Source organism: Bos mutus, chromosome 14, assembly GCF_027580195.1.
Source record: "Bos mutus isolate GX-2022 chromosome 14, NWIPB_WYAK_1.1, whole genome shotgun sequence".
Lineage (NCBI taxonomy): Eukaryota > Metazoa > Chordata > Mammalia > Artiodactyla > Bovidae > Bos > Bos mutus.
In genome coordinates, this window is record NC_091630.1 from 64,138,843 (window position 1) to 64,158,400 (window position 19,558).

Sequence of the window (19,558 nt, forward strand, 5' to 3'; positions counted from 1 at the left end):
TTTCCTCTGTGGAGGATGTATCCCACCTGGTTGTTTCTCCTGCCTAGCAACAGGTGGTTATTTTTGTACCATCAGCGCTTTGGACTCCCTGGCTGTCAGACCTCATTGCCAGTGAAAGTGTAGATGTTTGAGTTCCTTTCAGACTTCAATAGGTATATCACCAATTTCCATCTTTTGAAAATAATTTCCTTTCTCTCCTCCCCCCACCTTTATTTTTTGTGGCCACACAGCATGCCCTGTGGGATCTTGGTTCCCGAATCAGGCATGGAACCCATGCCCCCTGCAATGGAGGCACAGAATCTTAACCACTAAGACCGCCAGAGAAGTCCCTGAAAATAACTTTTTAATAAAATAATCTTGTTTCTTAATAATTCTATTAAATTAAAAAAATTTTTTTAGTTATACTTAAATGCTGAATCACTGATAGATCTGTTTGTTACCTCTTTTCTGATTTTTTTTTTCCAAGCAGTTTCCAAACATGTGGATTGTATCGCTTTAGTCAATGAACAGGGCTTCCCTGGTGGCTCAGAGGTGAAGAATCTGCCTGCAATGCAGAAGACCCAGGTCCGATCCCTGGGTCAGGAAGATCCCTGGAGGAGGGCATGGCAGCCCGTTTCAGTGTTCTTGCCTGAAGAATCCTATAGACAGAGGAGTCTGGCAGGCTACAATCCATAGGGTTGCAAAAAGCTGGACACAACTGAAGTGACTAAGAACAACTGGTGAACAATGGAATCAGAATGTCAGGAGCCCCCATTTTTCAGCCAGATTGTACTGTGGATTTAAGTGTTCTTTGCTTTACCATTATTTTGGGGTTTGAAAAAAACCAATGAATTGGGATTCCTAAGGATAGAATACAGGACTATACACTTAAAAATTATTCACTGTAGGTAATAGTGAATGCTAGTCAGGCCTGGTAGCCACTGGACAAAACAATATCTTAATAGTGGAAAATGAATATGTTCAATAGATATTTATTTTTCCCATGGGAAGAAACTAAGGAACTAAAGTTGTTGTTGTTGTTTTCCAAATAGGAAAAGGTTAGGGACAATATGATCAAAATGATAAATGGTCTCATCAAAGTATACCAGGTATGAATTTTTCCCAGCAGTCTCAAGAATGTGAAAAATGACGTGGTATGTTGTTTCAAGACATATCAAATGTTTGCTTCAGCTGCACATATGCTAAAGCTGGAACAACACAAAGAAGATTTGTGTTGCTCATGGACCCTGAGCAAGGACAACACACACATTCATGAAACGTTCTATGTTAAAAAAAAAAAAAAAAGACTTATTTAACTAAACTTTACTCTGAGCTCTCATTTTGTTGATACGCCTTGAAATTCAGTTTCTGTCTTTATTGGAGATTCCTCCTCATCTTTTCCTGAAGGGTTGTGCAAAACCTTATATGGTCTGATACATAGCAGAATATTCCAGAAGGAGTCTCCTTTCCTGCCCACATGCATCGTTACTTGTGGGCTCTTCACAGTAGTCTTTGTGGTGACTTGCAGTTAGAAATCACCTGGGTTCCCTCTGCACTTTTGGACATTACATTTTTGACTTTGCTTGGAGGTCCAGTGTTTTCAGTTCAGTTCAGTCACTCAGTCGTGTCCAACTCTTTGCAACCCCATGAATCGCTGCACGCCAGGTCTCCCTGTCCATCACCAACTCCTGGAGTTCACTCAAACTCACGTCCACTGAGTCAGTGATGCCATCCAGCCATCTCATCCTCTATTATCCCCTTCCCCTCCTTCCCCCAATCCCTCCCAGCATCAGAGTCTTTTCCAATGAGTCAACTCTTTGCATGAGGTGGCCAAAGTACTGGAGTTTCAGCTTTAGCATCATTCCTTCCAAAGAAATCCCAGGGCTGATCTCCTTCAGAATGGACTGGTTGGATCTCCTTGTACTCCAAGGGACACTCAAAAGTCTTCTCCAACACCACAGTTCAAAAGCATCAATTCTTCGGCGCTCAGCTTTCTTCACAGTCCAACTCTCGCATCCATACATGACCACAGGAAAAACCATAGCCTTGACTAGACGGACCTTTGTTGGCAAAGTAATGTTTCTGCTTTTCAATGTGCTATGTAGGTTGGTCATAACTTTTCTTCCAAGGAGTAAGCGTCTTTTAATTTCAAATCCCTCTCTGAGATTAAGTCGCCTTATCTAAGCCTCAGCAAGAGACCAGGCTTAGAGTGCTGGTCCTCACAGTTTGTTCTGCCATCTCTCCTTTCACAGTCTTGGGCAATCTCCCTGTCATTTACTCTCTGATCACTTGTGCTTCTATCATTTGATCTGTAATCCTTTGCCATATTTTATCATCATGCAGCATGAATGTGGTACTGTACAGTGCCATGTACAGATAAGATGAAAGCAGCTTTCATCAACCTTTTCATTGCTAAGGGTGAAGGAAACACAGGGCAGGGTGGTGTAATGTAAGAACATCGGCTTAAGATCTGCACGTGAATGAGCTTAAAATTGAAAATGACTGCTTAAGGGCAGGAGTATATCTGAGTATAATTCTTTTATTCCTGAAGTAAGGATAGTAATACTTAACCTCTCTAAAGTTATTGTTGCTACAGAGGTAATATATGTAATACATCTGGCCCAGAACAATTGTTCTTTTATTATTAGATTAAGGAAATAGCAGCCCATTCTTTCCTGGAGAATCCCATGGACAGAGGAGCCTAGTGAGTTACAGTCCATGGGATCACAAAGAGTCGAACAGGACTGAGTATGCACGCACATACTGATAGTTGACATGAGACTGGGTAGACCATAATGAACAGGGGATGAATTTATATATCTTCAGATCTCAGCCTCAACCAGAAGGACTCTGTGCTTTTGATTGTGTGAGTCTATTTTTCCCTCTTCATAGGATAGCTTTTCTTCCCTTTTTCATTCAACAAATGCTTATTACATAAGATAAATTCTATATACTTTGCTCTAGTCTGATTTTAATAAGATAGGCTAACACAGCTTGTCACAGAGTTTCTTATTGAGGTAGGCATATGATGGGGGAGGGCAGTCAATTAAAATTTAGGTTTTTTTAAAAATTATTACTGAATTTGTTACAACATTGCTGCTGTTGTTTACATTATGGCATTTTGGCTGTGAGGCACATGGGATCTTAGCTCCCCAACAAGGGATTGAACCTGCTTCCCCTGCATTAGAATGTAAAAATCTTAACCACTGGCCCACCCGGGCAGTCCCTAAAATGCAGCGTGTTGAGTGCTAAGATATGTGTTGCAAAGGGACCTTTTACTCATGTGGGCATCAGTCTATACCTGAGTGGTAGAGAGAAGTGATATCTAGTCAAAGAGAACACTTTCTACTTGGTTGATTAACTGATTATATGTAGCTCTGCCTTCTTTCTAAACACAAAATGTTCCATAATTACTCAGCTCTGCTAGCCATACTTTAGGACACAGTAAGTGCTTTGGCCAAATTCTATTCCCTTGGTTAATTTACATTTAGCTGTATCAGGTTAAAAAAAAAAAGTCCTAATGTCCACGCCAATAGTATCTCCTATCTTCTTTCTCCTATCTTTACTGTTAAAAAGATTAAGGCAATGATATCCCTTTGTCTTTTTTTTTTTTCACTTGTTTAAATTGGGAACGTTTTCTTAAGACAAAAATATTATTGGGATATTACAATTTAAAACAGAAAAACTGCAAGCCAGATGTGTTTTATTAATCAAGATATTCTCAAATTTTCTCCACCCTCTCCCCACTATCCTTTCCTAATGCTCTAGAAATCTCTCTCCAGAACCCTGATGAGCTCAGATAAAGCAAGACGGGTCAAGGTAGAAGGCTTTCTGAAAGTGATTTATGGTGGAGGAGTCATTCAGCATATGCCGCCCTGAAATTCAAGCATAGTCAGGATGGCGTTTCAAATTATTTCCAAAGATAAGAGTCTATAGATAAATGATGCATTAGTGAGATCTGAACTCCTTTTTCTCAGAACTGTTTTCTTGTATTTTAGTGATTTTTCTTGGTCATTCAGATTAAAAACTTGCTGGTGCCACTGGAAACAATAGAAAATGTGTCATAACAGTATATGAAGAAAGGATAAAGTGACATGGTCTTGCCCATCTTATTCTTGGGAAGAGCATGCAAATTTCGTGTTTCTTCTTGGTGTTCGTCAAGATTCAAAGTCTTTCTCTTTTCATAAATAAGGATTTGAAAAAGGTCAATGATCAGTAAGAGGGGAAAGATTTGGTCATATTTTATGAAACTCTTGGGAGAAGAATAAAGAGAGAGAAGGAAAGACATTTTCCAAGCAGTTGTACGGATGAGATATTATTGTGTGGTGTACTTGCTTACTACAGCTGGTAGTAATCACTCCCCAACAGCACACAATTATTTCCCGGTATCAAATGTGAACACATGTGAGCCTTTCTCTTCAAGAGCACTTTTTATTCATGTTCTTGAATATAGGTTATCATTGTGATCCTAACCCATGTTTATTAGAGTCTGTTTTTAATCAAATGAAAGGTCTTTATTGAGGAATATTTCTTGTGGGTAAAAAAATGAACCCATTGAAAATTGGATAACAGCAATTTCTTTGATAATTCATTTAGTTTCTCTTCTTCATTTTTGAAGACTGGGCTTTGTGTAATACCTGGTAATGTGTATCTACAAAGACTGTTGTTTATTCACAAGTACCATAAATATCTACTTACAGTAATGTAGAGTTAGCTTACCAAGAAAGTAATGCTTTTGGAGAAGACCATGACCTATCTTATACTAAAATAATCTTAATTGGCTCCAAGGTAAAAGATATTTTGATCTCACTTTCATTTATTTTCAGAAAATGTAAAAGCAATTCTTTAAAATGTATGTCTATATAATGTCATTGTAACTGTGGCAGGCTAAAAAAAGTGTTCACCCAAAGACATATTCACTGCTTAAAGCCTGGAATCTGTCAACAATATCTCATGTGGCAAAAGATATGATCAAGTTAAGGATCTCGAGAGAAGGCACTTACCTAGGATTATCTCATAAACCTTAAATACCATCACAAGTGTCTTTATGAGAAAGAGGTATACTCTAGACCCTGTGTGTCACAACTGCTGAAACCTGTGCACTGGAGCTGTGCTCTACAAAAAGAGAAGTCACAGCAAAGAGAAATCGACACACTGCAACGAGGAGTGGAGAGCTGCCATAAGCCAAGGAATGCTGACAGCCACCAGAAGCTAAAAGGAGCAGGGAATGTATTTTCCCCTAGTGCTTCTGAAGGGAGTGCAGCCTTGTCTAAACCCATTATTTCAGGCTGCTAGCATCTAAATCTGTGAAGGAACAAATTTTTCCTTTCAAGATGTCATTTGTGCTAAGTGTAACAATTACAGGGAATAAAAACAGTTATATTAAAAAAAAATTGAAGCTATCTAGGATAAGTTTCAATTCTTACTTTATGTGAATGCAAAATCACCTGCTAGTCTTTATGAATTATTGATTGGTTTATATTTTTAGGATAAATATATTTCTATAGGATAAACTTATCCTTCATCCATTTTCGTCCCTAATCCCATATCGCATTTTTGTTGAAACATTTCTTTTGATTATGGCTATACATAACATACAACTCTGATTTGCTTGGATAAAGGTGAGGCTATGGTTAAAATGTGAAATTGCTCTTGTTCTTTGAATCACTTGATATTTTACTTCTCTCTCTACTGCCATTTAGTGAATTCATATTTATGACCTAGAAATGATCTTAGGTTTTACAAGATTCATGATCAATAAGTTTGTCACATCACTAGCTTTCATAGGGTCTGTAGTGAAAGAGTAAATCAATAAAGTAATAAACAATTGCTAAACAGTGAGAAAATATTAACCGACTGTACCTGAAGACTTGTTATTTTGACCAAGTTTTATAATAATAATTATTTTATAAATTCTAAAAAAATGGCTCAACATGGAAAAAGGTATTGATTGGAATCCATACAAACAGCGTTCTTATACAGTTATTCTTTGGTTATCTGCAGGGGCTGGGGTTCCAGGACCCTTGAGAATACCAAAAGCCTTGAATGCTCATATAAAATGGCTCTAGTATAGACAACCCTCTGTATCCATAATTCCATGAATTTAACTCACCTGGGAAAGAGTATTTCAGTCTCACTTCCGTTTATCTTCCCCAAACTAAAAAACGATTCTTCAAAATATGCTTTAATATGATGTTAATGTACTGTGGTAGACTGAAAAAAAAAAAAAAAAGATCCCTCCAACACATTCATTTCCTAATCCCTGGAGTCTGTGAATATTAATATTATATCCTTATGTGGCAAAAGATGTGATTAAGGGTCTTGAGAGATGACACTTAGCTTGGATTGTCTGGGAAACCCTAAAGACCATCACGGGTGTCCTTATAAGAAGGAGCTAGAGGGAAGAGGAGACGATGTAAAGGCAGAGCAGAGGGAGGTGCAGCCCGTTGGGCTGAATCCATAAATGTGGAACCCGAGTTGCCTGGGGCTGACTGTACATATGTTTGCGCAACATATATCTTGGACTCTTTTTATAATTTTTGTTCTGTCACTGTAAAGAGACAAAAGAAACTTTCCTGCGTCACTCAGAGCAACACACCAAGTCCTAAGGAATGCCTTAGAATTTACTTCTTATTTTGAGTATCAATCCTTTCTTCATAACACTCTTCCTATTGTTGATTGTTTAGGAAGAACTTTAACTTATTCTTTAGTTACTAGATTGCCGACAAATGTGCTATGCATACATTATGTAAAATGTTGGAAAATAAAGCAAAATCAAGTGCAAAGCCTGACAGAGGAAAGCTGATGAGGATGGATATTAAAACAGACTCCTTTCTTTGTAAAGCATCTTATGAAGTCATCTGAACCTTAGAAAATCGCCAATATTTAATTATTTCTGACCTACAATAACTGTGATTTCATGTTGTTCAGCACAATCATTATTAGAGAATTTGGCAGCTCACTGGTGAATTTAATTTGACTGAAGTGTCATATGCCAAACTGAGTAAATATATTCAGGCCAGTTTTCAGTTTGCTTCAGTCATATTCACCAGAAATGAGTGGATCTATTTGTTCCTCCATAGGTCTGTATAAACTAAACTGGATTGTTGCAAACATCTTTTAGAAATATTCAACTTCTATTAGGCTGTAGTTTTAGCCAAAGAAGATATTCTTCTCACTTACTTTCAGTTCCTTGATACTCTAGACCAGGGATAGACAAACTTTTTTTTTTCTGGTAAAGGGCCAGATAGTTAAGTACTTTAGTCATATCGTTTGTTTCAGTTCAGTTCAGTTCAGTTCACTCAGTCGGGTTTGACTCTTTGTGACCCCATGGACTGTAGCATGCCAGGCCTCCCTGTCCATCACCGACTCCCGGAGTTTACTAAAACTCATGTCCATCGAGTCGGTGACGCCATTCAACCATCTCATCCTCTGTCATCCCCTTCTCCTCCTGCCTTCAATCTTTCCCAGCATCAAGGTCTTTTCAATGAGTCAGTTCTTCGGATCAGGTGGCCAAGGTATTGGAGTTTCAGCTTCAATGTCAGTCCTTCCAGTGAAAACCCAGGACTGATCTCCTTTAGGATGGACTGGTTGGATCTCCTTGCAGTCCAAGGGACTCTTAAGAGTCTTCTCCAACACCACAGTTCAAAAGCATCAGTTCTTCAACACTCAGCTTTCTTTATAGTCCAACTCTCACATCCATACATGACTACTGGAAAAATCATAGACTAGATTTGATGCTTTGACTAGATGGACCTTTGACTAGACATTACTTTGTTGGCAAAGTAATGTCTCTGCTTTTTAATATGCTGTCTAGGTTGGTCATAACTCTTCTCCCAACTTTTCTTTCAATCATCTCTTTAGTAGCTACTCAAACCTTGCCTTCTAGAGCAGAGGAGACAAAGATAACATTTAAGTGAATGAGTATGGTTGGGTTCAAAAAAATCTTTGTTTATTCATAATGAAATTTGAACTGAAATATTTTGATATTTGATATTTTGATAATCTTTATTTTGGTAAATTTTCAATAGTTAAAAAATGCAAAATTCCTTCTTATTTACTGGACATATGAAAGCATGCAAGGGTCATCATTAGCCCTTGGCCTGCAGCTTTTTCATGCTTATTCTGGAAGTATACTTGTCAAAATGTTTAGGAAACTCTTTGTAAGATTCTTTTGGGTCTATGAAATCTTAGGCTATCAATAGAAGAGCCAAGAGGATCCTTCAAGTTTAAATTTCCTAGAATCCTATAATTTCTGCTCAGTAGGGATGCTACAAATGTCATTATTCTAATATTTAGCAGATTCTGTTCTGAGAAAGGAAATGACTTTTCTTCTCCAGGAGCTAATCTCAGTACTGTACACTAACTGGGAAAACACTGGTAACTGACTCAGAGAGGAAACTCAACCAAGGGAAATTTCATTTCCTCTCTAGCATAGAAGTACTAGGCTGTGTGATTTTTCTCCTTCATTTATCAGCACCTGTTCCAGACGAAGGTTGTGCTTTGAGGGTCAAATAGAACAGAGCCCTGGGCATCCCCATTGAGATCCATGGACTTCCTCATGAGTCGGTTTCCTCATTTTGGAATTCCTAAATGAGATTAACTTGCTTCTTTCTTTTGCTCTCTCCTTTTAACTACTCATATCTGCTGAACAATCTTTCATTTTGCCAGCTATAATCACAAACAGCCACAAGGTTGGACAGTTATGCCCCTGACTTACAAAGGGTTCATTCAGTGATTGATTTCGTGTCTAAAAAAAGAGAGAGAGAGAGATTACCTACAAGGTGTAAGTAATTGGGTGTGAGCAATCTCTGTTCTTTGGGAAAATGAACACTTCATTCTGAGCTGGAGATCAGCCAACCGGACAGTGATTTGAGAACATTTTTTCATCATCTCCTTTAGCTGACTGCTCTTTCCACTCAAGATCACTGATGATTTTCCTTTCATCCTTGCCTGAAAATCAAGCCACTTGTAAATCCATGCCTCTTTACAGAGCCCATTGGAGAAAGAAGGCAGTGTCATTTCATCCTACCTCAAAAATAATAAGGTAATTATAGTAGAGTAGACAAAGGACTCTAAGTCACACTTGGGACTATTCTCTTTAAAGTGTGGAAAACTCTGGGTGTGAATTATTGGTTTGAGAATTGTGAGTGGTGGCTAATACATTGGAGTCATTTTCTTCCTTTTTTTAAAAAAATATTTATTTATTTGACTGTGTCAGGTCTTATTAATAGTTTCAGCATATGGGATCTATTTCCTTGAGCAAGGATTGAACCTGGGCCTCCTGCATTGGGAGCATGGAGTCTTAGACACTGAACCACTGGGGAAGTTCCTGGAATCATTTTCTTTTTTGCCATAATGGTTGTTGTAGCTTTTTATATAATATGAATTTGCAATTAGACTGCCCAGTTTAATTCAAAACTCATCATTTCTTCACCTCCTTGTGCCTCCATTTTCCTCATCTGTACAATGAGTTAATAACAACAAACACTCTGAGAACAAAAGACTTGATTCATGTTTCTTTGCATGGTTTGCCTCATTTAATTATTATTGTTTCAAATATCAATATCTCTACTACTTGAATTCTACTTATTTTGTACATTATATTGGGAATACATGCCCTTGGAAAATCCAGCTTTCACTTAATTCTTGATGCTTTTCTTCTCAAATCCTATAATCTAATCTCAGAGATGACTTTGATTCCAAATGGCTATGTTCTCCCTACTTCTGTGCCTTTACACATATATATTTCCTTTCTTCGACTTGACCTGAAAAACAATTCCAGATGCTTAGGTAGCTTCTCTTTGAGAAAGAGATTTCCAGCCTTTGTCTTCTGTTTACCATCATAAACCATAAAGTTTCTGTGCTGCATGCTGTATTTACATTGTATTATCTATGTATCTGATCCCAAGGTTTCTATACTATTACCTCTTCATAAGAAATAACTATTTTCCCCTTAGTTTTAATATCTTTTGCGTTAATCATTCAGTGTGTCTGACTCTTTGTGACCCTATGGACTGTAGCCTGACAGGCTCCTCTGTCCATGGGATTTCCCAGGTAAGAATATTGGAGTGGGTTGCCATTCCCTTCTCTAGGGGATCTTCCCAACCCAGGAACTGGATCTGGGTCTCCTGCATTGCAGGCAGATTGAATATCTTAGCTTAGCATTAAGTCAGAAATAAGAAGTGAATGTTACTACCATTATTGACCTGTAAAAAATAATTTAATAGGAGATAAGATTAGAATTGTAGAGAAAAGCTTGGAGAGGTTTTCTCTTTTCATTCTTAGTCTTGTGCACTTAATTGGGTGGGGTGGGGGGGTGGTAACCACTATAACCAGTAGGTCAGAAATAAACCATGTCTTGGCTGTACAATCTGTCCTGGATTTCTGTATTCTCTTAGATTCTAGCATCACTAAGTTGGTCCTGTTCTTTCTCCTATTATTGCGTTCAGTCATGTCACATGCCCAAGTCTGTGTCACAAGAAACCCAGTAAGAGGCAAGGCAAAAGCAGGTATAAAATAGTTTCTTCTTGAAGTGTCTTGTTCATTTAAGCAGGAAAAACCAAGAGGTAGCAGAGTAACAAATTAGGTGATATGAGTTCAGTTCAGTTCAACTGTCACTCAGTCATGTCCGACTCTTTGTGACCCCATAGATTGCAGCACACCAGGCCTCCCTGTCTATCACTAACTTCTGGAGCTGGCTCAAACTCATGTCCATCGAGCCAGTGATGCCATCCAACCATCGCATCCTCTGTCATCCCCTTCTCCTGCCTTCAATCTTTCCCAGCATCAGGGTCTTTTCAAGTGAGTCAGTTCTTCGCATCAGGTAGCCAAAGTATTGGAATTTCAGCTTCAGCATCAGTACTTCCGATGAATATTCAGGACTGATCTCCTTTAGGATAGACTGGTTGGATCTCCTTGCAGTCCAAGGGACTCTTAAGAGTCTTCTCCAACACCACAGTTCAAAAGCATCAGTTCTTCGGCACTCAGCTTTCTTTATAGTCCAACTCTCACATCCATACATGACTACTGGAAAAAAACCATAGCTTTTACTAGATGGACCTTTGTTGGCCTAGTAATGTCTCTGCTTTTTAATATGCTGTCTATAGGTGATATGAATATAAAATCCAATCAGCAAACACATACTTGTTTCCACAACACAGAAAAGTCCGATTTGCAAGTTGTGTGACCAGCATCATAACAGGAATATCAGTGTATGATAATGAAGAGTACATTGGGCCAAGAGTCAGAAAAATAGGTTTTTCACTCTGATGTTGCCATTTCCCATCTATTTCAATTGTTCAGCATCATCTTGAACATTTCTTTCCTGGTTTTCTCATTTGTACAGCAGAGTTGGTTATACTGAGATCTGGTATGCTTTTTATTTCACTGTCAGAGTATTCCTCTAAAGATGTCTAGATACTCTTTGAGAAAACACTTACTCCTGGGACTTCACTGGTGGTCTAATGGTTAAGAATTTGCCATCCAATGCAGGAGACTCAGGTTTGATCCTTGGTTGGAAGACTAAGATCCCACATGCCACATGTCAACTATATACATGCTGCAGCTACTGAGTTTGTACACAGCAACTAAGACCCCACGCAGCCAAAAATAAATAAATATTAAACAAAACACAACCCTGACTCTTCCCTAGCGCTTCTCAAGCTAAATTCTTTGTTCCTACTTTCCATCTATGGGGAAGTCATTCCATTTGGGAAGTTGTAGAGTAGCAAATTTGGGGCAAAACATTTCAGTAAAGGGCTTCCCGGCTGGCACAGTGGTAAAGAATCTACCCATCAATTTATGAGATGCAGGTTTGATCCTTGGCTCAGGAAGATCCCCTGGAGAAGGAAATGGTACCCTACTCCAGTATTCTTGCCTGGAAAATTCCATGGGCAGAGGATCCTGGTAGGATATAGTGCCTGGGGCCACAAAGAGTTGGGAGTGACTGAGCACGCACACATTTCAGCAAACAGGATAGCTTCTAGTTTTTAAAAGCCTGTAAAGAAAGCCCTGGAAGCTGGGCAAGCATTATCCAGGATGTTATTTGATTTTAATTTGAATACTTTTCATTCTCTTAATCAAGTGACTACAAGATGTGCTCTATAGTCATCACTCTGCAAAAGAAATGTCTCCTAGGCTTTCTTTCCAACTCTGAAACCTAGTGAGTTGAAGATAAGCCAGCTCTGCTCCTGCAACTGGGAAACTGCTGAAAAGCAGCTGTCCAAATCCTCCACCACCTAGTCAATGACAAGCTACTGGTAAGATTCAGATCCAGAAAATGGGCTCAAATTAGTGTAATTGACAAAAAGCTTCCTGTCTTCTGATGTAGATGTCCTTGTTCTTGCTGCACACTGTATTCTTTGCTTCCCATGCTTTAATCGTGGGTCCTAGAAGCCTACATGTGGTGAAAAAAGTACAGAACAGTCTTTTGGACTCTATGGGAGAGAGAGGGTGGGATGATTTGAGAGAATGGCATTGAAACATGTATAATATCATATATGAAACGAGTCACCAGTCCAGGTTCGATGCACGATACTGGATGCTTGGGACTGGTGCACTGGGACAACCCAGAGGGATGGTACGGGGAGGGAGGAGGGAGGAGGGTTCAGGAGGGGGAACTTGTGTATACCTGTGGTGGATTCATGTTGATATATGGCAAAACCAATACAATATTTTAAAGTTTAAAAAAAAGTATTCATAAATTGAAAGAGATGATTGGTATTTGTGTGTCTATTCAGTGAATGCATTGGGTTGGCCAGATGTTCCATGACACCTTATGGAAAAACCCAGATAAATTTTTGGCCAACCTAATATATCTGAAAGCCAGCCATGCTCCTTGTTAATTAAAGGTTGTTACTCCTTCTCTTTCTCTGCAATTACACTTTCTACTTCCTTCCAGGGACCACTGTGTTCATATGTCTATCTCCCCTATAAATGAGCATCACCTCTTCACCCCACTGCCTCAAAACATCCATTAAGTTCCCAGTTCTGAACTCAACCCTGTCTGTGGTCTGCAATGTAAATTATTCAATAATCCACTTGAGTTTCATTGTCAATAGTAGGTAAGAATGTATGGTATTACATTTCCTACAAATCATCTGTGTTTTAATGAGAATAAATCCTGAGTATAATCCTTGGATTAAGAGTTGTTAACATCAGTCAAATTAACAAGTCTACATTCAACCTTCAATAAACTTGGCCCTGCCCATGTGTTCTGCCTTTAGTGACCAGAGAACTTCATTTTAAAGCTCTGTGGAATACTATCTCCCATTGAAGACATTTACTTTCCATTTTAGGAAAAGAATTTTTGCTGAAGAAAGGGTATCATATAAAATCACTAATATTGATAATGTTTGCACGCATGCTCAGTTGTGTTTGACTCTTTGGGACCCCACAGACCGTAGCCTGCCAGGTTCTTCTGTTCATGGGATTTCCCAGGCAAGAATACTGGGGTGAGTTGCCATTTCCTCCTCCAGGAGATCTTCCTGATCTTGAACCCATGTCTCCTGCACTGGCGGGTGACTTCTATACCACTGAGCCATCTGGGAAGCCCCAATATTGATAATAAACTGGCCAAAAACAAAATCTTGTGTTCTTCTTCCTTCTCATCTTTGCTTTTCTCTCTGTCCCCACACTCCCATTTCTGTAATTTAATGGTGCTGTGTTTTATGAAAACATTCCTTGTACTGAGTGTGTTGAGGAAAGGATGAAGATTTATTCCAATCTGTCTCCTGAGACTGTCAAGAAGTAAATTGCCCCTCACTTTTCTATTCTGTTGGTGATCATCAAAATTATTGAAAATGTCAGCTGACAGCATTCTCATGCAAATGATAGACCTAAGCAGTAGAGTCAACAAAAATAAAACATACTGTACTTGGAGGACTCAAACTTATTTTGAAACTTTCAAAGTGAATTCATTTGAATATAATTTTTCTTTTAAAAATACGTAATATACTTTGTTCACCCTATGTGGCATCAATCTTTATATTACTCCTCTAGGAAAAAAGAAAGAGATACCATTTTGAACTTCAGTTTATTCTTAAGAGATTGGAAATTACCAGACAGATTGTAAAGGAATTGACTCAAATATATTTGGCAGAAAAGAAAGCCTTTGTAACACATCTCCCCCATGTGCAATTTCGAAACCACCTAAAACACTAGTAAATGGGAGGACTGCCTCTCCTCTGGATGAGCCACTGTCATGGTGATGTCTGGATTGGATTAACTCTTCTAAGTCAATATACACTCTCTGACTGAAGCTGAAGCAGGAATGTGGTCAGATTGTAAACACTTAGCACAGGAGAAAAGTCCAGCAATCCCTAGAGTCCCTAGCCAACCTTTGGAGAATTCACTGTCAGGTCGTAATGAGAGTGGGCAAGTATATGTTTCCTTATTATTATTCTAGAGTTGTGTCCTTTTCCTCTTGCTGGCTAACTCCTGCAGAAAGGGGGAAAAAATGTGTAACAGCAAGGGGACCGCACCCTGACATTTTATTTCATCAAAACTTCGTAGCCAACTTGGGACTAGTGAAAAAAAGATTCCAAGTCAAGTTACATTCTGAGTTGTTTTGTGGCAATTTGTCCTCATGCAGAAAATAAATACCAAGGATGCAAGAAGCAACATGTCTGCTGTTTTTTTATTTTTAAGATGACACATACAAAATAAACCAACATCTTGGTCAGGAGGAACTTTATCAGGGTCAATTACTTTTGTTTCCCAGGGGAGACTTAAATAACACATGCAGAACTAGACCTTTAGCCTTGGCAACAGATTGTCAGGATTTCCCATCTTTGAGAAAATATGCATTTCTCTATCAGTCTACCTTAGTTTCAACCAACGGATGGAATTAGGTAATTCCAGCGTGGGCTCCAGACTTAGTGCATTATGACACGTTTAAGTGGTTTGTGAGCATGCTAAGTTGTGTCTGCCTCTTTGCAACCCCATGGACTGTAGCTTGCCCAGGCTCCTGTATTCTTGTAATTCACCAGGCAAGAATACTGGAATAGGTTGCCATTTCCTCCTCCAGGGGATCTACCCAACCCAGGGATAGAATCCATGTCTCCTATGTCTCCTGCATTGGCAGATCCTTACCACTGAGCTGCCTGGGAAATATTCAAGTAGTACATATATGGCTAAATTCTTAAAGATAGATCCCATTTATACTCTCTCTCCTTGGCCTTCTTTGAATAACAAAAATTATAACTAAATTAGTATTTGTGTATTGTATTAGTAAGTTTTATTTAAATTCTTGAACTCTCCATAAAAAAGTTGAGATTTGGGAAACTGGGTCTGGATCATAGTGCCTGTTTTCTAATATCCAAGATTCATAAACCAGATTGCTTGTAATCTAGATAACAGTGTCATTTTTTTTCCAGTTTCTGAAATGGGCAAAGTACTAGAACAGAATCATTTGCAAGATTTTAAATAACAGATCTACTTCAGTTATATGAAATAAATAAGTAGTAGTAGGAATATCAGTATCAATGTTTTCATCATTGTCATCAGCCTATGAAATGCTAGTCAGATAGCCACTATGGACAATTCACTGTGCTAGGCATGAGGAATTTAAAGTCTCCATTTTGGTCCTTATTTTGTAAAAACATTTATTTAGGAAGATAGAACATACTTATAGATAGATTGGCATAATAGAAGTTCTCAGTGAATAACCTAGTCACAAAATGCTGTGGAAATTCAGAAAGGGAAGCAATAGTGATGTAATAACCAAAACAAAGAGAAATAATTTGAGTTGGACCTAGGCTATTTGGACTTTGAAGAGTAGAAGAGGAGAGAACATTCCAGGCAGGTTGGCCTAGATAGCAAAGCTTTGGAGATTGTAATGAGCACACCTATTAGGGAAATAGTAAATGATTCCGTTTGATTTATGAGAGTCAGCAGAAAAAGCAGAGACATCATTTTAAAGGTCCCTCTAGACAAAGCTATGGTTTTTCTAGTAGTCATGTACAAATATGAGAGCTGGACCATGAAGAAGGCTGAGTGCTGAAGAACTAATATTTTTGAACAGTGGTGGTGGAGAAGTTTCTTGAGAGTCCCTTGCACAGCGAGATCAAACCAATCAGTCCTAAAGGAAATCAACCCTGAATAGTCATTGGCAGGACTGATGCTGAAGCTGAAACTCCAATACTTTGGCCATCTGATGTGAAGAGCTGACTCACTATAAAAGACCCTGATGCTGGGAAAGATTGAGGGCAGAAGGGGAAGGGGATGACAGAGGATGAGATGGTTAGATGGCATCACGGACTCAATGGACATGAGTTTGAGCTAACTCCAGGAGACAGTGAAGGGCAGGGAAGTGTGGCATGCTGCTGTCCATGGGGTCGTAAAGAGTTGAACATGACTTAGTGACTGAACAACAACAACAGTGGAGACTCCAAGAGTTACATCCTAAGGCAATTGTGCAAAGCTTCTGTATTAGGCTGAGTGATTTGACTAGATTAGGAGGAAATGGAGAAACATATTCAACAGTACTGGAATTAGGTGTTCCAACTTAGGAAATCATGGACCCAGAAGGAAGGGATCCGAATCTCAGGAGAAAAACCTGAGAAATTATATATAGCTGGACAGATCTTGGCTGATGTTAGAACCTGCTATGCTTTGGCTCATATTTTCCATCCTGATTTCACCTGGGCTGATCCTGTTTTGGCACTGAACACAGTAACTTGCAGTCCATGTTTCTTCTAGGGCTGAAAGTGCTTTGTGGATAAGAATCTTTTTTCTTTATTACTCTAGGTTGCAGTACTTCAACCAACATATTACAAACTCAATAGCCATGTGTTAACTAAATGACGGATTTAATAAGTAAGACAATTGACTAGAACAATTATAGCAATATATCTTTTCGAATTAGACTTTTTTGTCTTTGCCAGATATATGCCCAGGAGTGGGATTGCTGGATCATATGGTAATTCAATTTTCAGTTTTTTGAAGAAACCTCCATACTGTTTTCCATGATGACTGCACCAATTTACATTCCCACCAACAGAGTAGGAGGGTTCTCTTTTCTCCACACCCTCTCCAGCATTTAGTATTTGTAGACTTTTTTGACAATGAGCATTCTGACCAGTGTGAATTGACACCTCACTGGAGTTTTGATTTGTGTTTCTCTTTATAATGATTCACCAGGGAAGCCCCACTCAGGCACATTTTAAATGTTTCTTAGAGCCAAGGCTAAAGAGAGATTTTAGGCTTTCTATATCCTATGTTTGGGGCTTCCACAGTGGATGAGTGGTAAAGAATCTGCTGCCAATGCAGGAGAACTGGGTTCTATCCCTGGGTTAAGATCCCCTGGAGACGGCAATGGCAACCCACTCCAATATGCTTGTCTAGAAAACCCATGAACAGAGGAGCCTGATGGGCTAGAGTCCAGGGGGTGGCAAAAGAGTGGGACATGACTTAGCATCTAAACAACAACAATATTAGTGATGCTGAGCATCTTTTTATGTATCTGTTAGCCATCTGGGTATCTTTGGAAAAATGTTTATTTAGGTCTTCTGTGCATTTTTTGATTTGGTTGCTTATTTTTTGATATTGAGCTGATTAGAAGCTTGTTTATTTTGAAAATTAATCCCTTGTTGGTCTCATTGTTTGCAGATATTTATGAACACAGCTAGTGGAGGTGAGGGAATTCCAGTGGAGCTATTTCAAATCCTAAAAGATGATGCTGTGAAAGTGCTGCACTCAATATGCCAGCAAATTTGGAAAACTCAGCAGTGGCCACAGGACTGGAAAAGGTCAGGTTTCATCCCAATCCCAAAGAAAGGCAATGCCTAAGAATGCTCAAATTACTGCACAATTGCATTCATCTCACATGCTAGCAAAGTAATGCTCAAAATTCTCCAAGCCAGGCTTCAACAGTACGTGAACCGTGAACTTCCAAATGTTCAAGATGGATTTAGAAAGGGCAGAGGAACCAGAGATCAAATTGCCAACATCCATTGGATCATTGAAAATGCAAGAGATTTCCAGAAAAACATCTATTTCTGCCTTATTGACTATGCCAAAGCCTTTGACTGTGTGTATCACAATAAACTGTGGAAAATTCTGAAAGAGATGGGAATACCAGACCACCTGACCTGCCTCCTGAGAAATCTGTATGCAGGTCAGGAAGCAACAGTTAGAACTGGACATGAAACAACAGACTGGTTCCAAATCAGGAAAGGAGTACGTCAAGGCTGTATACTGTCACCCTGCTTATTTAACTTATATGCAGAGTACATCATGCAAAATGCCGGGCTGGAGGAAGCACAAGCTGGAATCAAGATTGCTGGGAGAAATACCAATAACCTCAGATATGCAGATGACACCACCCTTATGGCAGAAAGTGAAGAAGAACTAAAGAGGCTCTTGATGAAAGTGAAAGAGGAGAGTGAAAAATTTGGCTTAAAACTCAGCATTCAGAAAACTAAGATCATGGCATCTGGTCCCATCACTTGAATGGAAATAGATAGGGAAACAGTGGAAACAGTGACAGACTTAATTTTGGGGGGCTCCAAAATCACTGTAGATGGTGACTGCAGCCATGAAATTAAAAGACACTTGCTCCTTGGGAGAAAAGCTATGACCAACCCAGACAGCATATTAAAAGGCAGAGACATTACTTTGCCAACAAAGGTCCATCTAGTCAAGGCTATGATTTTTTCCAGTAGTCATGAATGGATGTGAGAATTGGACTATAAAGAAAGCTGAGTGCCGAAGAATTGATGCTTTTGAACTATGGTGTTGGAGAAGACTCTTGAGAGTCCCTTGGACTGCAAGGAGATCCAACCTGTCAAACCTAAAGGAAATCATTGGATGAATATTCATTGGATGGACTGATGCTGAAGCTGAAAGTCCAATACTTTGGCCACCTGATGCAAAGAACTGACTCATTTGAAAAGACCCTTATGCTGGGAAAGACTGAGGGCAGGAGGAGAAGGGGAAGACAGAGGATAAGTTGGCTGGATGGCATCACTAACTCAATAGACATGAGTTTGAGTAAACTCCAGGAGTTGGTGATGGACAGAGAGGCCTGGTGTGCTGCAGTCCATGGGGTCGCAGAGTCGGACACAACTGAGCGACTGAACTGAACTGACAAGTTGTTGAATAAAGAACTTGCTCTTAATTTCAACCCACTTTTGCAGTATTTTATTCCACTCTAATACATTTAAACTCTGCTGAACTCAAACTTGCTGTTACCTATAAGTATTAGCTTTCCTGCTTTCACAGTTTTTGCTAATTTCTTTCTTCCACTTGGAGCGTAGTTTATTTGTACTTTCAGTTACTAAAATGTCACCTACTCTTCAAGGGCTAACTGAAAACACACTGCTTCATAGAAGCAGCAGATGATAAATAATTATCCATTTGTGTATACTTCAGCATGTACTTCACTGGATTACATAATTACATTTGATGTTACTTAGTGATCCCAAATTACAGTATACAATTACTCATAAATGTTAAAATACTTAAGTATGTATTATATCATTACTTAATAAGAGTTCAAAATATAAAATATACAATCATACTCTGGCAAAAGTTTAAAAAATTAAATTAAAAAGGTATTGGTTTCAGTCCAATACCT

General features: G+C 38.9%; 1 non-coding gene across 1 annotated transcript; it reads left to right on the forward strand.

Moving 5' to 3' along the window:
* The first annotated feature begins 1,159 nt into the window (after positions 1-1,159).
* Positions 1,160-1,271, forward strand: LOC138990840 (U6 spliceosomal RNA). The gene has a single exon (XR_011466952.1). It is a non-coding gene; the product is annotated as a U6 spliceosomal RNA (small nuclear RNA).
* The last annotated feature ends 18,287 nt before the right edge of the window (positions 1,272-19,558 follow it).